At 37.7% G+C, this 6209-nt stretch overlaps 1 non-coding gene across 1 annotated transcript; it reads right to left on the reverse strand.

Moving 5' to 3' along the window:
• Window positions 1-5458: 5458 nt before the first annotated feature.
• Window positions 5459-5565, reverse strand: LOC128032700 (small nucleolar RNA R71). The gene has a single exon (XR_008188977.1). It is a non-coding gene; the product is annotated as a small nucleolar RNA R71 (small nucleolar RNA).
• Window positions 5566-6209: the final 644 nt, after the last annotated feature.

The following is a 6209-nucleotide window of genomic DNA, read 5'->3' on the forward strand; positions in this document are numbered from 1 at the left end:
CTGAAATTAGGAACAAACCTTCTATAGAAACTAGCTAAGCTATGGAAACTCCTTACTTGGCTAATGCTTGTAGGTCGTGACCATTCTCGAATTGCCTTTACCTTTTCTTGATTGACTTCAAGACCTTCAGAGCTAACCACGAACCTTAGGAAAACTACTTTGTTATTACAAAATGAACACTTTTTAAGATTAGCAAACAAAGTTTCCTTTCGTAACATCTCCAAAATAGATTTCAAATGTTGCACATAATCTTCCAACGATTTACTATAAACCAAGACATCATCAAAGTAAACCAAACAAAATTTCCCAATAAATGATCGAAGGATATGATTCATTAAACGCATGAAGGTACTCGGTGCGTTAGTTAGGCCGAAAGGCATAACCAATCACTCGTACAAGCCATGTTTGGTTTTGAATGTCATTTTTCACTCATCTCCTTCCCTCATTCGGATCTGGTGATAGCCACTCTTGAGGTCTATCTTGGAGAATAGTTAAGCTCCAGTTAGCTCCTCCAACATGTCATCTAAACATCGAATCGGATGTCGATATTTGATGGTGATCTTGTTGATGGCTCGGCAGTCCACACACATGCACCACGGACCATCCTTTTTAAGCACCAAGAGTACAGGCACAGCACACGGACCTATACTCTCTCAGACATATCCCTTTTCCAGCAATTCAGTTACTTGCCTTTGCAGCTCCTTGGTTTCCTCGGGATTACTTCGATAGGCTGGTCTGTTTGGAATTGTGGCTCTGGGTACAAAGTCGATTTGATGCTCGATTCCTCAAATAGGTGGAAATCCACTTGGTATATCCTCTGAGAATACATCGTTGAATTCTCACAACAAATTCACGATAGAAGAAGGCAGGGTATCAATTAATTCGTTAGTTCCCATCAAACTTTCTTTGTACATAAGTACAAACATGGGCTGTTTCAGTAATAACGATTTTCGAATCCCTTTCTCTTTCGCATAAAAATTCCATTTTCTAGAATCACGCTCTCTTTTTCTTTCTTTTTCTTCTCGTGTTTTCATTTCACACTCTTCTTTCTCACTCATTTTTAACTCTTTTTTCCTTTCTTTTCTTTTTGATTTCCTTTCTTTTCCTTTCTCACTTTTTTCTCTTGATCATTTGCTCTCAACTTTTCAACAGAAGTTTTCAATCTAAGTTGATCTTCGTACACTTGCTTTAGCGTAAGTGGTGCTAAAGTTACATTCTTTCTTAGATGTTTAAATGTATATATGTTGGTGTAACCATCAAGGATTACTTGTCGGCCAAATTGCCACAGTCTTCCTAGCAGCAAATTGTCGGCGTGCATTGGAACCACATCACACACAACCTCGTCACTATACTTGCTAATGGAGAAGGCAACGACAGCTTGCTTGGTTACCTTGAGTTCTCCTACATCGTTAAGCCATTGCAACTTGTAAGGATGCGGATGCTTGGTGGTTGTTAGGCCAAGTTTTTCCACCATCATGCTACTAGCAACATTTGTACAGCTACCGCCATCGATTATTACGCTACAAACCTTGCCTTGGACATGGCATCGCGTGTGAAATATGTTTTCATGTTGCTGCTTGTTCTCCGTGCTTTGGAGGCTTAAGCTTTGCTTGATGACCAAGACTTCACCTTCAACAGCATATTCCAAGTCTTCTTCTTCATTGGTTAATGCATCGGGCTCTTCTTTTTGTTCCATCTTAGACTCAATCTCCCCATCATCCCTTACAAACATCATGCTTTGATTGGGACATTGACTGGCAATATGACCCCTTCCAAGGCATCAAAAGCACTTAATGTCCCGGGTCCTATTTGATACAGCCTCAATTTTACCTTTGTTGGATTCTCCACTTAGCTTGTTAGGCTTGGTGGCTCCAACAATCTCCTTATTTCAAAAAGTGGATTCCTTCTTGCTGACACCTTGTCCCCACTTTGAGGCAGTAGTAGAGTTGGCGTAAGGTCGGGTGGCACCTTTTCTTTTTAGTTGATTTTCTACTTTAATCACCATGTGCACCATGTCAATGATCTCAACATAATGTTGCAACTCCACTATGTTGGCAATTTCTCTATTTGAACTACCAAGGAATCTCGCCATGGTAGCCTCTCGGTCCTCTTCGACATCAGCTCGGATCATGGCTGCTTCTACTTCTTTATAGTAATCTTCTATGCTCCAATTCTCTTGGTTAAGGTTTTGCAATTTCTGGTACAGCTCGCGGTGGTAATTGGTTGGAATGAACCTTTTTCTCATTATGGCCTTCATTTTGGCCCAAGTTAACACTAGTCGTTCACCATTCCTCCTTCGGCTCATGGTAAGCTGATTCCACCAAATGATGGCATAATAACAAAATTCTATTACGACGAGCTTACCCATCTTACCCTCTGAGTAGTTGTGACATTCGAACACAAGTTCAATCTTCTTCTCCCACTCTAAGTACGCCTCGAGATTGGTTTTCCATTGGAATGGCGGGATTGCCATCTTAATGTTTTCAAGATCATCATCCACGCGTTCTCACTCCCTTGGCCCTCAATTCCATTGGCCTCAGCATCTCACTTCGACTGGAGGCTTGGTTGCTCTCCGCTTCACTAGGCTCATAAAGATTGTCTTGATTTTACCAAGGTCGGGCTCACTCTCTCCTTGGGTTTGGAGGAGTATGCTTATGCTGGGAACTTTCTTCGAGTTGGTCCAATTGCTCTTACATCGGCTCTAACCGTTGTTGTAGCAACCAGTCCATTTCTCGAATGAGAGCTTGGTATGCCAAGTCAAACACACCACCACCAGAGACGTTCCTCACGGGGCGCAAACCACCACCTTCGGCAACGTTTGATACACCACACCACCACCAGTGAAGTTCCTCACGGGGCACAAACCACCACCTTCGGCAACGTTTGATACACCACCACCAGCGATATTTGTAAACGAAAAAATATATAGGAATTTTCCTATCTAATTATCAGTTTTTTTTTACTTAAATTCGTTGTTAAAACTAAGTAATTGTTTAATAAATTAATGAAATATGTGAAAATATAAAATTAAGACATAGAAATTATTAAAATGTGATTTTATGCTTTATTATATAGTTTTCATGCAATAAATGACTTATTTTATATTAATTTGAATATATTATATTTTTAAGACATAAAGTGGGCCATGTATGATTAAATTAAATAATAAAATATAAAATTATATTTAATAATTCATTTTAAAATATATCATTAATAATTTGGGTTTTCATTAATTAATTAAATTGGATAAATTTTATTCTTTAGTCCTCTAATTTTTTGATTTGTTCTGGATAGGTCTGATAGCTTTGTTGGATTACAAAACCGTTCAAATTGGACACCAAGACAACCCAATATCCAACTACATATGGCTGTCCATTTAAACCATTCTTTGGTTTAATTACACAAGGTTCTTACAGTGTTGAAGAAATTAGAGATTTGCCTGAAGATTTACAATTGACCGAGTCTCAGTCTTGAGTTGTGTGGCATCGAAAATTGCTTAAAACTCAAGCAAAAAAATCATGTCAAAAGCCACTAAACATGGCCAATCACAATTTGAAGAGATTTGAAGAGGTTAACATCCACTATTTTTAGCAACTTATCCCCCTCTCCTCACCTATAAATAAGACCCTCTCATTCCTTCATTCATCATTTCTCAAGCATCCCTCAATCATTCCTCATTCATTCTTATCATTCATCATTCTCTCTTTTCTCCAAATTCTCCTAGCCTTTTCCATTCCCACGCCTAGCATCATCTCTTCATAGAGATTTTAGCAATTAAGCCTCTTAAAGAACCCTTGGTCGGACACCTTGTAGAGCCATCAGCAAAGGAGCAAAACAAAGGAACGAAGGAGCCTCGTCAGTCAGAGTCTTGGGTGACAGCCACTCTGAAATGGGTTTAATCTTCTTCTTTTTTAATTTAATATAAAGATGTTTGCTATATGTTATTTGTTCTTGTTTACAAAAATGTTAGCTTAATTTTATTTAAGCTAGGATGATTTCTTTGATTAAATAATATTTATTTGATTCATGCTTATAATGTTTGTGCCTAAATCAATCATGTTTTCAATTAAAATCAAGTCTGTATTTTGTTCATACGTGATTGAAATGCACCTGAATTAGCTAAGCGATCCTGACCAGACGACGTCTAATGGACACATAATTGAAATGTGCACGCTCAATTTAGATCTTGACCCATTTAAATTGGAGGTTGCATAACAACTCTGACCAAGCTCTGTTATCTGCATAGTTTTTAGATTTGTGTGATTAAATTGTTTCAAACCTGACACGTTACCCCACATGAATGCTAAGAAACCTTTAGTAAATAAGGATCAGTAAAATGTGTATTTACTAAGCAAAGGATTCCGAAAGGACCTAATATGGTTTCCAAACTCATGAAAGATTGAGTTGCCATGGAATGTTTTCCCGAATGTTATTAAGCATATTGACAATAAATTGAGTTTAATTAAAGTAATTGTCCTAGTTTTTTTATGTTATAATTGTTGCAAATTGTGTTTAATTTTACTAAAATCTATTTCATTCATATAGTTGCATACTTAGGATAATTTACATTAGGGATCATTGCATTTAGTTTAATATATTTTAATCACCACTTCTCAATTATATTGTGTTTTTATTTACCAAATTGTTAATATGATTTTACAAATTAAGTCACTTAGCACAAATACAATCCCTGTAGAGACGATAACTCGATACTTACTTACTACTTGATAAAGACCGTGTACACTTGCACAAACTTACGCGTTACATGTTTTTGGCACCGTTGCCGGGGGTTGTCAATAGTTGCCATAGTCATTTTTTTCATGAAATTATTTATTTTCAATTTGATTTATTTCTAACATTACTAACTTATTCTTTTTAATTTTTGTGATTTTCTTTTCAGGTATTTATGAGCATAGATCGAATTACTGATTTACTCCCTGTAGACCCTGAAATTGAGTGAACTTTTAGACAAAGAAGACGTGAACGAACAGCTCAAAGACAAGTTGAGATGGACCTTGGAAATCAGAATCAAGACCAAGGTAATGAAGTCGATCATGTACGAAATCCTATCGTTATTGCCGATGATAGAGATTGATGCATTAGACAATATTCTGTGCCACTTTTCAGTGAGTTCAACCTAGGAATTGGAAGGCCAAATATTGAGGTAACCCAGTTTGAATTGAAACCAGTGATGTTTCAAATGCGACAAACGATGGGCCAATTTAGTGGTATGCCCACGAAAGATCCACATCTCCACCTTTGATTATTTATCGAGGTGAGTGATTCATTCAAGATAGCCAGTATGACTGAAGACGCACTGAGGTTGAAGTTGTTTCCGTACTCGTTACGAGATCGAGCACGAGCATGGTTCAATTTATTGCCACCAAGTTCTATATCTACATGGAAAGAATTAGCAGAGAAATTTTTGGTTAAGTATTTCCCACCTAGTAAAAACGCTAAGTTAAGTAACGAGATCACAACTTTCCAACAATTGGATGACGAGTCTTTGTATGAGGCTTGGGAGTGATTCAAGGAGTTACTTCGTAAGTTTCCTCATCATGGGACTCCTCATTGTATCCAGTTAGAGACATTCTACAATGGTCTCAATGCATATACAAGATTGATGGTAGATGCTTCCCCGAATGGTGCAATTTTGTCTAAGTCTTATAATGAGGCTTATGAGATCATCGAAAGGATTGCGAGTAATAACTATCAAAGGCCAAAAAATTGAATAGCTTCAAGAAGACGTGTAGCCGGAGCTCATGAAGTTTGCACCCTCACTTTGTTATCAGCTCAGGTATCGTCTATTTCCTCTATGATAAAATAGTTAACCACTAATAGTACTGATAATTCTGCAGCTCAGCCACCAAGTCCGTTTGAAGTAGTTTCCTATGTGTACTATGGGGAAGGTCATTCTTTTGAAAATTGTCCATCAAATCTTGAGTCAGTGTACTATGTGGGGAACCAAATCAAAATAGGAGTGGACAATGACCCCAGTCCAACTTCTACAATCCTTCATGGCATAATCGTCCTAACCTTTCTTGAAGCAACCAAGGAAATGGACCGAACAATAACTTATTATAGCAAAGACCCAACCAATCTCAAGGGTTTAATCAGCAAGCTCCAAAACCACCTCAAGCTAAGGCATCAAACAGTTTGGAGAACTTGTTGAAAGCGTACATGGCAAAGAATGACGCTTTGATCCAAAG

Source organism: Gossypium raimondii, chromosome 1, assembly GCF_025698545.1.
Source record: "Gossypium raimondii isolate GPD5lz chromosome 1, ASM2569854v1, whole genome shotgun sequence".
Classification (NCBI taxonomy): domain Eukaryota; kingdom Viridiplantae; phylum Streptophyta; class Magnoliopsida; order Malvales; family Malvaceae; genus Gossypium; species Gossypium raimondii.